The following is a 13,416-nucleotide window of genomic DNA, read 5'->3' as shown; positions in this document are numbered from 1 at the left end:
CTCCCTATCAGCACTTCCTCCCTCTTTCCCATACAGTTGCTGATAGTACCTGATTCACATTCTCTTGAGTGTCCACTATATGCCCATACTATTTCATTATTGCTCTGATTGGTGGTCTGGGGGTTTCACTTTTATATAGCCATGCCAATGTCCTCCCTGGTGTATCTCCTCCCGCGTGTTGTCTCTCTACATACTTTTTGTAGTTTAAGTTGCACAATCTCTCCCAGTGTTCTGTACATTTCTGTTGCAGCCTAAGTATAGTTTCTGCGTCTTCCTTGGTCTTACCCTCTCTACTTCGCGCCGTTTCCAGCTCTTTTTCCTCCTCTTGTAATCCCATTAATATCCCTCTTTGTAGTCCCTTGGATTTAGCAATAGCTATCCCTCTCTCCACCACTTTGAAGGCTTCCCACAATGTACCCGCTGACTCGACACTGCCCGTATTAGTCTCAAAGTAACTTGTTATATCTTCCCTTAAATCCTCACGAAACCATGTATCTTTTAGTGCTTCATCTCAGAGGCACCACGTTGGTATCCTTGCTCTTTGTGGTTGGTATTGCCATATTAGAACCAACGGCGAATGGTCTGACACGACCCTCGCTTTGTATTCTGTCTGCACTGTTTCTGCGATTAGTTCCTGTGTGACAAACATATAATCTAATCTGGTATACAAATTTTGTGGCGCCGAGAAATGTGAATATTGTCTTTCCTGCGGGTGGCGCACCCTCCATGCATCCTCAAGCCTAAAGTCCATCACCAAGGACTGCAACGCCCTGGCAGCCAGGGAGGGTCTGTCTATTTTATTTTCCAATCTATCTATTTTCGGGTTTAATGTACAGTTGAAGTCCCCTCCCCAGATCACCGCCCCTCCTACATACATACTCACTTTGGCGTACAGAGTCTTAAAATATGCCATAGTTTCTTGGTTGGGGGTGTATGTATTTATAATGCTTCTTTCCTTATTTTCGACTAGTCCTCTTATAGCGACCATCCTCCGATCTGCTTCTTTGTGTACTGTAACAATTGAAAAGGGACATATGGTGCTACCCAGGTAATCACTCGTCTTACATAAGCTGAATATGTCGCCCCAACCACCGTTCCCTTCCATTTTTTTCTGAACCAACTCTAATCTTGCTTTCGTGAGGTGAGTTTCTTGTAGCAGAGCTATATCAATTTTCTGTCTGCGCGGGTACATCATTACCTTATTCCTTTTCAGGTAACTGTTGAGCCCCCTTACATTCCAGGCAATTACTTTAAGGTCCCCCATGATTTGTTAACTGCCCATTCTCCCTCCGCTCCACCTTCGTGTGGCATGTTGGTATATAGGTATAGGCTCAGTCCCCAACTAACAATATCACACCCATAAACACTTCAACTCCCCAAACCTCCCTCCCTCCTTTCCCTCCCTCCTCCCTTCCCTGCCCAACTTAACCCCCCTCCTCCCTCCTTCTCTCCCCCCTACCAACTGCTGCCCAGCTCCATCCCTGGATCTCAGGCACCCCAATACTTTTTTCAGTGGTGAAACATAGAGGATTTTGAACTCCATACGGCTAGCTAAACTTTTAAGCAAGTATACAAGTGTTTGCAGACACCTTGAGTGTAAAACACTGACTACATCCACTGTCCTGTTGGTGGAGAATATAGGGATCACGTGTCAATGGCCCCACATCCCCTGAACTAACTGGCCTGTAGCACATTTGGCGGAAAAAGAAAAAATAACACCTTGGTGAAAAACGAGAGACAACCACAAGATACAATAAAATTGCAATCAAGAAGGAACCCGTCTTTTGGCTCGGTTCTGCTGATACTGCACAAGGAGATTAGATTCTAAGCCACCACACTGTTGGTGGCTTTTCGGGAAACAGACTTGGTTTACTGCAATTTCACACCTGATACAAGCGAAAGAAATGAGTCTTTGAAAATTGGACAACTATCAATTGCACACCAACTTGAATTCTCTTTTAAACGGTCTTCTGTTTGTAATGTTTATGTCCTGATGAGGTGCGCCAGACGGAAATTGTACATACCGCTCTGGTTGCCCGAAACTCGAGTCCACAACACCATAGAGCCTACTCCTCCCAGAGTTGGCCCTAACTTGGGTTTATATAGACAAAATGTGGGAATTGATATGTGTTCATGAGTAACCATGTTGGAACATCTACCCAGTGTTTTACTCTTTTGAAATTGTTAAATAGGCACTTCTGAATAAATAAGATACCAACCCAAATAGATGGGATGTTCTGAGTTACAGAACAGAACTATCAAGATTGCATATATTGCACAAGTATGAGTGGCGTTTTTTGTATGCATGGGGATGAAAGGGTATGTGAGGAATGATATGTGAGATGTGAGCCTTTTTTTGTTGGTGTGACAATAATGTGTGGTTTTGATGATTGGTTTTTAATAGATGTGTTATCAATGTATTTAATATGTTTTTTGTAAATGTTTTTCATGATTAAAATATGATTAAATAAATAAAATAAGTGAATTTTGACATGCTGTCTTGTGTCTAAAGCATACACCTCTTAAATAGGGTTGGTGTTGTGGAAGGATTTATGCAGCATCTCTTTATGCATGAATTGTATGGATTAACAATAGGAGGGTGTGCACTTATCCATGGATAATTGTGTTTTTGTTAGACCCCTGATACTGAGGGTACAGCAGGGAGATATCGCCCTATTGGTGTCTCTACTACCTTTACTATTGGGGGGATGGTTGCTCTCATTCTGCGTCTCCTATATAGTCTATTGCTCACAGTGCATATCTGGCTTATAACTACGTCCTAATGACACCTTAACTAATCTGCTTATTGAGGTTAGGGTCTCTATTTCCCATGTCTCTTACGCTGGTATCACTCTTCGTGCATTTGCTGCTCATGGCTTTATTACACCACTCTATATTCCAGTCCAACATGTCCATCACTTAAGCATATCAAACATCTGAGTTTATACTATACTGACACTCTCATTGTCCTTATGCAACCACTCCATCACCACTCCACTTCCATAGTTTAAGGCATAGCTCAGGTCACTTATCTTGTCCGCCGCTTCCTTGCCCATCTCCAGCCTCTGGAATGCCTTGAGCATCCAGCCAATCTGTCACCTCCTCCGGAGCCTCAAAGAAGTGTGCTTTACCTTTGTAGAGGACCTTTAGTTTTGCAGGATACAAAAGCATGTATTTGATGTCTGTCATGCGCAATCTTCTTTTCACCGCCACATAACTATACCGTTGTCTCTGTACCATCATAGTATAGTCCGGATATGCAGTAACCGTAGACGATGCACGTGTTATTGTACCCCCCTTCCAGAAAAAATCCAGGATCTTTTCTCTATCTATGTAATTCAGGATCTTGGGTATGATTGCTCGGGTTGGGGCTCCAGGTTGTGGCCTCTTCATCAAGGCCCTATGCGCTCGTTCTACTGCAAATCCTTGCGAGAGCTTGCCAGCCCCAATTTCTTGGATAAGCATATTCTCCACATAGTCCGTGGTATCCGAGCCTTCTTCTTCTTCTGGCAGGCCTACCAAGTGAACATTGTTGCGTCGAGCTCTCCTTTCTGCCTCCTCGGCTCGGTTCTCCAGATTAGCTACTTGCTGCTTCAGTATGTGGACCTCCTTAGTGTTGGCACTGCTGGTCTCTGTGTTAACTTTCACCGCACTCTCCAACCCACTTGTTCATTCTACCAGCACTCTCACGTCTAGCCTAAGTAGGTTAACATCTATACCTTCTGCTTCTATCTTCTATTCCAGTGACGCTTTCATATCAGCCAACGTGGTCTCCCATGAGGATTTCAGTTCGGAGATGGCTGCTAAAATCTGGTGTTCATTTATCGGCGGGGTCACTCACTCCGATACAGCAATCATTGCTTGTGTGGGCGTGTTTAGGGTCAGGTGTGGTTTGGTGAAGATATCCATGGATGGTTGCTTGCCTTTTGTTTTACCACCCTTGTGAGCCATTATCCCCAGTGTCCTCGGCTCTACACGTCCTTTGTACCCAGTTGTGTGCTGCCAATCGTATTTTGATGCTACTTTTGGGCCTGCTGTTGTCTGGACTTATGGCGGCCCCAGTGGCTGTGCTTAGTGTGAAACTGCCTGCTGCATAGTAGCCTTTGCCTCTCAGCCCCTCTGATTCACCAGTTCTCCTCAAGCCTTCAGGGATATCAATGACACTTAATGTTCTGCCGGGGCCTTGGGTCAGTCCCGCTGGCCACTTACTATATTTCGCTTTGCACCCCTCCTCAATGGGCAGTGGTCCTGCTCGTTATTAAGGCGTGTATATGTTCCTAGTTATGTCTAGGGTGCCGTTCATCTTGATGAGGTAAGTCTGTTGCTGCTATTGCTAGCAAGACTTCGTTACACCTTCCAGTAATCCGTCCTTATGCTCACTGGCGTGGGTTGGGCCCCAATCTGTTCTTTTTCACCATGCGGCCCCAGTTGGTGCCCATGCACTTGGATCGGGACTTGTTGAATGTCTTTCTGTAGCAGCGATATGATGCTTCCAATGTTCTGTTCCTACAGGGCTCCTTTAGGTGTGTGCGGCGTTCTTAGCCTACTTCTGAGCATGTTTCAATGCTCACGCCCTCTGCTTATAATATCATTGTGTTCCAGGGACGTGTTGCCCTTCATGCGTTTCCTGTGAGTTATCTAATCGCCATTCATGCGCACTATTTGTTGGAAGTGAGCACGTTGTGAGTGAGAGCAGCGTTGATACAATGTGTTGTTAGTGAGCCTATGCCGGCTGTATAATTTTCACTTCGCGGCATGTTTCCATCCGCAATGCCTGAGTTACATTGTTCTCTTCTGTTTGGCCCGACGAAAGCCACCTACTGTTTATGCTTCAGCGCATCTCAGGAAAGCGCTGTCTTTCACTGGAGTATCCGCGCCTATCTCCACCTTCGAACAGTATTATTCAGTTGCAGCCTGATTTTCACAGCAACTCAATGCGTGCGTACCTGCAGCTTGCCATGTCAATTTCGCAGGGGGCTTCGAGCCGCTTACATATACGTCCTCTCACTTCTGAGGCAGCGCGCGTCCGTCTCACCGCCTCTCCAGGGGAAGCCTCTGCTGCAAGTGTTGTCAATGTTTATTCCTTTTCCTCCTCAAGTGTTTGGCGTCCACGCCCGGCATTCTCCCCTTACTGCCATCGGTGCATCGAAGAAAGGCAGCGGCCTGATGTAGATGTATCTTCTTTCCCTCAGCGGTGCTTGGTCACCCAATAAATCCTTTGATTGGACTCGACGGCCATTTTGGTTGCGGTCCTTGATGAACGTTCGGAACTGTAGCAGCCCATAACTTCCGATGCGTTTGCCTAAACAGGTCGCAATGTGTTTCCATGAAGTCCGATCCGGTTCATGTTTCTTCTGTTGATTTTTCGTGTAGTTTCATGAGGTTTATAAGCATGCGCTTCTCCCGGATCATTGTCGGATGCAGGAGCCCAGGTCGAGTGCAGCCTACTCCATGGCTGCCAAGTCACGCCCTACCGTGGCTTACTGTTGACATTGTTTTATTGCATAACAGATGGACAATATATATACATATTTAGATAGATATTTAGATAGATAGATAGATAGATAGATAGATAGATAGATAGATAGATAGATAGATAGATAGATAGATAGATAGATAGATAGATAGATAGATAGATAGATAGATAGATAGATAGATAGGCCATGTTATTAGGTAGATAGATCAGTAGATAGATACAGAGATCATGTTAATGGGTAGACAGATACAGAGATAGATAGATGATGTTAATAGATAGACAGACAGACAGATCGTTAGATAGATAGATAGATAGATAGATAGATAGATAGATAGATAGATAGATAGATAGATAGATAGATAGATAGATAGATAGATAGATAGATAGGCAAGTAGGTAGAGTAATTAGGTGGATGGATGTATGGATGGGTGGGTGGATGGATGGATTTGTGTTAGATTCATAGATATGGACATACAGAGAGGTTATTAGATAGACAAATAGATAATGCTGATAGCATAAGAGACATTGTTGTGTGAGAGAAAGGGAGCGGGATAAATATTTAACTAGATTGGTTGACAGACAGAGATAGCAACAAATACATTAACAGATGGAACGATACATGAATAGCCAGAGAGATAACACAAGTGTGTGTGTGTCGCAATGTATGTGCAAAGGCATATGATGTAGCATATAGGTAATTAGAGAGAGGCAGTGTAGCTATGTGTTGTGCCATGTCATTTTGGCATACCCTTCTGTTCTTGCATCCCTCCCGCTACTCTATCCTCAGAGCTACTAAACTTCAGAGTCCGTGTGAAACTGATTGGATCGTGTCATGTGTGCATTATGACTGTGTTGTGCATGTTCCCTTTAGCATCGCCCCTTCCTGGCATGCGTTGGGTCCGCAGCAGCTCTCCCAGGTGCAGACGCCTGATGAGGGCATTATGATATATGCCACTGCTTGATGTCTCTGTTAGCAAGGCCGTGCAGGGAGCCAGGGAAGCACAATGCGGTGATAGCCCCTCCCCTCATGAATCTTTAACCCTGTGTGTTAACTTTCACTTGGCTGAATTATTTACGGAATGCATTGACAGTGCCCAGTGCCTGTGACCCGTGACTTTTCATCGGATCCACATACAATCCTGTGCCTGGCTGAAGATGACACTCGTTCTTATACTCCCATCAGTTTACCTGACTTTATCTCATTATATGAGCTCTGTGGACTGTCTGCTGGATAATTCAAGCTGTGAAGGTGGGGCCCACTGTGCAGGGATGCCGCGTAAGCAGGCACCTTGCCCCGCAGGTAGGTTTGCCCTTATTTGTCTTATTTATTGTGTTCTGATTGTATTTTAATGTGTGCATAGTACACATGTTCCTGTCATGTTGCCGGACTTCAAGCGACGCTGATAGAAAGGCATCCACTTTCATAGAAGGGGGCAGCGGAGACCGTCAGTGGCATCAGAACGCTAAGTCGCTAACACCCCCAAGGAACGGAAATATAAAGAATTGCACATGCGTCTTTATCTGGCTATATCTATATTCACGGAAAACACTTTTGTTGCAGGGACGTTAAGATGAGAACTTAATGCAACAAACCCCTGAAATTCAGCTAAAGCCACCTTAACTTCGCACCCCCTGTTATGCAGTCTATGACCACAATGATGACATCACAGATGACATCACTGATGATATCACTGACATCTCTGTTGACATCCCTAATGACATCATCTATGACATACACACAAGTCAATGTATTCAAAAATTGGATATTATTTAAAGATTACTTTTACCGTGTACATTGTGTGTTTTATTTCAATTTTAACAGGTTGATCACTTACAAAAGACACATAGAAAGATATACATCTATGTACATGTTTTCAAGCACATGTTGAATTTGAAAACTTCATTTCTTTTCTATACATAAATATATTTAGAGTAATATTTTTTTTTCAGTACACATGCATGAACATTCTTAAACTATATCCTAATAATTATCTGTTTCTTATTTTAAAGCACTTCTCATGTCATTTAGAGCATTTACATATGTTTATTTTAAAAACATCATAAATAATTAGGGGTCAACATGTGTCGCTTTCTATTTTTTTTTGTAAATGTATATACAGGTTATATCATAGTGAACATGTCTTAGATATATTTTGCACAAACAGGAACATTCTAAGTAGTGTACTATTTATAATTCAGATATAATCTTTTACCAACAAACTACAAAGGAAAGTGTGGTATTCTGATCTGTGAGCTGCAAGTGAGTGTTGCCATTATGTGTTGTTGTGGCCCGTGAAGGTGCATTCCTATTTGGAGTGTTATTGTACGAGAGTGCGGGAGGGGCATTCTACTGAATGACAGTTGGAGACTGAACGGTGGTCCGGGCAGACGTCCCGGTCTTGGACTACGTACCTTTGAACCTAACAATAAACATGCTTCAAATATACTCACGTTATCTCTTTTGGGGTACGGCTGCTGCGGATCTTAACAGAAAGCTTCACAAGTAGTGATATGATGCATGTGTAGCTGTTTACTGTTTTAAGCAACTTACTCATTGTTATGAACTATTCTAACATGCTAGTATCATATTTATAGAATAGAGTAAGGGGGGTTTAAACATGATGGCATTAAATAATCAATGATGCCATATATGATGCTATTAGCCATGTCACCAGTAATGTCATCCGTAAGATCACAGATAACATTACTGATGACATCACTGATTATATCACTGGTGACATCAAAAATGACATCATCTATGACATCACTGACTGCATCACTGATGACATTACTGGTGACACTGCTAATAGTATCATATATGGCATCAAGGATTTAAATATAGAGTGGGCAAGTGGGTCAGAGGCGTGAAAAAAATGTACGTAATAACAAAACACTTGAAATTCAATTAAAAAACTTTAGTTCATTCTCAGATAAGGTAAGAAACTTTTCACACAAAAAAAACAAAATTCAATGCTTTGGGAAACTCAGGACTGGCAAAGCCAAAGAGCACATATATATATATTATAAGAGAAGGAATTCACAATGCTATACAATTTGGCATTATGTGGGATATAGTATTTTAGGTTGAGATCAACAGGCACCACCCGTGCCTACTGGCCAGGGCCGAAGGCCATGTGTACTGGTCGCGTTGTGTTCTAAAATGCACAGTGGGCTTGGCTGAAGGCCATGGCTAGTGGTCTGGTAGTGATTTAAAACATAAAGTGGGCATGGCCAGAGGCCATAGCCAAAGGCCATGGCCAGTAGAGTGGAACATACTATGCCATAACAAATCCTTGGAAATTCAGGGAAAACTTTAGTTGCAGTGACATTAAGGTGAGCAATACATTGTAAAAACAACTTTTGAAATTCAATAAAAAAACATTAGTTGCGGGAACATTAAGGTGAGAACTTAATGCAACAAAACCCCTTAGCTTTGTGCTCCCTGTTGCGCATCCTATGACCACAATGATGACATCACAGTTTATAGTGGCCCTTTATTGTGTTAAAGTATACAGTGGGTATGGCCAAACGTTATTGCCACTGCCCATGGCTGGTCAGTGTTGTAATGCAATCAGGAATGTCGACTGTGATATCATTACGGTCATATTGTGGTTACATCACTAATACCATAATGTATGAATTCCCTGATGACATCACAGATGGCACAAGTGATGACATCACTGATGCCATTGGGTGGCAGACCACCAGACATGGAATAAATCCAACCCTCAAAGGAAAAAAGCTCAGAACACCTTTTGCGAGTCTTACAAGGGGCCAGATTACAGGAACTTTGACCGGTGCAAGTGCAAAGTTGGCATGGTATAAGCACTAGAGCAAAGTTTGCCCTATTTTTAAAAACATTTGCACATATTAGGAAACTATTGCACCATGACAAGTACAGTTTGTCATGATTTAAGCGCAAGGGCGAAAATTGAACTTAGGCAAAAAAGATAACTGTTCACTTCATTATTGCACCGGGCCAAAGTTTGCCCTAGTGCTAATACAGAATGGTATTTGCACAAGGGCAAACTTCGCCCTGGTGGAAAAACACATCTGAAATGTATCTTTTATGCACTATGGTAATTCTTGCCCTGGCACTTATACCATGCCAAAACTGCACTTGTCATGGTGAAATAGTTTTCTAATATGTCCCAGTGTTTTTAAAAATAGAGCAAACTTTGCACTAGTGCTAATACACGTGCAACCATGGCACTTGGATCGGTGCAAAGTTTCTATAATCTGGCGCCAGGTGTTTTACTTCCAAAAAGAAAAAAACAATGCCAACAGGGGCATTCAGAACCTATTGCTATGGAGTGCACTGATCGGTTCAAAGCAAACAATGCACTCATGACGAAAACAATATACAGTGTCATGTCTTCATTATTGTTGGTGGGGCCCATATGTACGTACAATCGACCCCTCATAGACCATCCAATGATTGGCTGGCATTACGTGTGTCTTTCTTCTTCCACGTAGACCTTGGCAGTGATAAGTTCACAACCCAGTAACTCAATTGGTTCATTAGATGAGTAGACCTTTCTTTTCACTTTTTGACCATGTGATGTGCACCTGGTAATTTAGACACGAGTGCGTTGGATACTCTCGATGTCAAGATAGCCCTTGAAAAAGTGAGAAGCTTAGCTTGTTTCCAGACACTCTGGCGCACATGCAATGCCTTTCCATTGTTGGCCTAAATTTGTTTTTCTCACCTCGAATTACAAATCCCATGACATGCAACTTGTGCTCCACCCTTGGCAATGGGTCCCCTCCCGGGGTTGCCTGTTGCGGACACACTAATCAATCGATAGTTGAGGGATGCAGGACTTTGGTAATCAAGCCTCTGATAGTTCAAACAGAGTGGCTGGGAGTTTGGGGACATAGGTGCACTAAATCGGCCCCCCATGTTTTGGCAACTTCAGACCTCTGCCCTACTTCTTGTGCTATTGTCCTTAAAAACCAGGCACAACCCTACCCACACTTTGCTGTGCACATTCCTTTCGAATTACAAGGGTCTGCAGTGTGAGACAAGAAAGTGCTTTGTTCCTAATTGATAGAATAACCTTCTACTCTATCGCCTGGGATAGGAGCAAAAATAGGGGTGGCTGTTCTTACTGAGGCCTACACTTATTAGTTCCTGGTGTTGGGTCCTGGTAGTGTGGGGCCTTACTTCCAAAATAGCAGTGTTTCAATATGGCTTTGTTATTTCTAAAACCTAACATATACAAATTCTACATTCATGAGCTCTATTATCCCTTCTTTACACCTCCCCCTGCCACCACGAACCATTAGGTGCGCACACTCGTAGCATATTGCTCTCAATCTAAGCCGACTGTGGGCACAGGGGAGCTGGTCATGCATCCCAACACCCTCACTAAGAACATCATATGTGACAACAATGATTACTTAAAGGAATGGTTCGGTCAGAAAATATTATTGGCCAAAAAGATGGCCAATAATAAAACAAATATGTAAAATACATATTTTTTTAAGTGTCTATGTAAAGTTTCGAGCAAATGAAGCTCAAACTTTAAAATTGCAATCACTAGGGGGCATCCATTTTGTGATTGCAGGCAGCCTACTCGGCTCTGCATTTGCGGCACTAAACAAGCAGCAAAAGCCCCCTACTGGGATCTTTTGCTTACAGCAGCCTGAGCAGAGCCGAGGAGGCTGCCTTCACTTTCATTTTATGTTTTCTGTGCTCCCCAAGCCCAGGGAAGCACAGAAAACGTAAAATGAAGGCAAAAAGCCGAGGCGCACCAATTAAAAATATAACGTTGCTGTATTTGTGATTGCCGTGGTTAGAAAACCACGGCAATCACAAATACAACAACGTTGTTATTCTGACAGCAGCAGCTTTCGCATGGAGTCTCCTGGACTCTCCCAACCCTGGGGGAGTCCAGGAGACTCCCAGCGAAAGCTGCCAAATTCAGAATAACAACGTTTTTGGATTTGTAAATACTGCAGCATTTACATATCCAATAACGTTGTATTTCTCACTGCGCCAGCTTTCGCTTGGAGTCTCCTGCACTCCCTCAGGGTTGGGGGAGTCCAGGAGACTCCACGCAAAAGCTGCCGCAGTGAGAAGCACTGCAGCATTTCTAAACACTGCGTTGTTTTTCTGCCTGCAGCGTCTTTAACTTTGGAGCTCTCTGGCTCCCCCCGGGTAGCCCGAGAGCCCCAGAGTGAAAGCTGCTGTAAGCAGAAACACTGTGGCATTTCTAAACACCTGCGTTGTTTCTTCCTGCAGCAGCTTTCACTTTGGAGCTCTCGGGCTCGAGCCCGAGAGCCCCAGAGTGAAAGCTGCTGTAAGCAGAAACACTGCAGCATTTCTAAACACCCGCATTGTGTTTCTGCCTGCAGCAGCTTTCACTTTGGGGCTCTCGGGCTCCCCCCGGATCCCCGAGAGCCCCAGATTGAAAGCTGCTGTAAGCAGAAACACTGTGGCATTTCTAAACACCCGCGTTGTTTCTGCCTGCAGCGGCTTTCACTTTGGAGCTCTCGGGCTCCCCCAAGGGAGCCCGAGAGCCCCAGAGTGAAAGCTGCTGTAAGCAGAAACACTGCAGTATGGAAACAAAACCGTGTTGTGCTTGTGCCTGCCGTGGCTTCACTTTGGGTCTCCGGTGCTCCGTTTAAATACAACGTTTAAAAAGCTGCGGTTTCATTTCTAAGTTTTCCGGGCTCCTCCAGCCCGGAAAACGTAGAAAAAAAAACGCAGCTAGTGCTTATTTTGTGTAAAAAATAGCACTCACCGAGATGCAGCTGCAGCTTTCGTGCCTGTAGTCTCTGGTCCCCGTCCTCCGCGTCCGGCACCAATGAAGCAAAAGCCACCCAGTGGTAGCTTTTGTTTACTACAGCTGGCTGGCTTTTGCTTCATTAGTGCCGCAAACGCAAGCACAGGCGGCATCCATTTCACAAAATTGATGCCCCCTAGTGCTTGCAATTTTAAAGTTTGAGCTTCATTTGCTTGAAACTTTACATAGACACTTAAAAAAAATATATAGTTTACATATTTGTTTTATTATTGGCCATCTTTTTGGCCAATAATATTTCTGAACGAACTATTCCTTTAACTTATGGCATCAGACATAAAATCACTCTAGGTACTTGCACATATTTAGACCACTGTTACGTTTCTACATATGTGATTTTAGCATTTTACAATAGTTCTTAACAATAAGTACATTATTTAAAATAGTCAACAGCTACACATACATCATATCACTACTTGTGAAGCTTTCATTTGTAGTAGTTTGGTAAAATATGATGGCCCTCATTACAACACCAGCGCTAAACCATGGCGCTATTAGCACCATGGTTGGTGCCGGTGTTGTAACGGGTCCGCCATGGTTCAATGGGGAATTACCACCCCATTCCAAGGTTGGCGGGGCGGTAATTCCCCATTGAACCATGGCCCTTCCCCATTCCCATTTTCGCCCCATAGGGCTCTATGGGAATGGGGAAGGCGCTAAGTACGGTACCGCAAATTGCGACACCGTACCTAGCACCAAGGTCCCTTTGCGGGTCCCTACTTTAACCTACTCGTCTAGACCAGCCGTTCAGGTTGGGTCCCGCAAAGGGACCTCGTAGTAAGGTGCTAAGTGTTTAACGGCACCGCAGCCTTTTACGGCACCGTTAAACACTTAGCGCCAGGGTCCTAATGAGGCCCGATATCTGAATTATAAGTATTAAGGAGTGAGAGGTAGAGGAGACCCACTGCCCTCAGGACTTGGATCCCACCACAAAGGGTAAGATTAAAGGCAGTAAGAGGGTTAAATGGTAATAGAGGACAAACTGAGACCCACGGCAGGGGCAGAAGCAGGGTGCAGCGGCAACATGGAGAGAAGCATAGAGCCTAGCATGGAGACAGCATTGGCTGCCCAAGGACAGGGCCTGCGATTGATAGACCATCCATAAACCAGAAGAAAACTGTGTCTGTGTGC

The sequence above is a fragment of the Ambystoma mexicanum genome, chromosome 9 (assembly GCF_040938575.1).
Source record: "Ambystoma mexicanum isolate Mex_15411 chromosome 9, UKY_AmexF1_1, whole genome shotgun sequence".
Taxonomy (NCBI): Eukaryota; Metazoa; Chordata; class Amphibia; order Caudata; family Ambystomatidae; genus Ambystoma; species Ambystoma mexicanum.
This window is presented reverse-complemented; position numbering follows the sequence as displayed.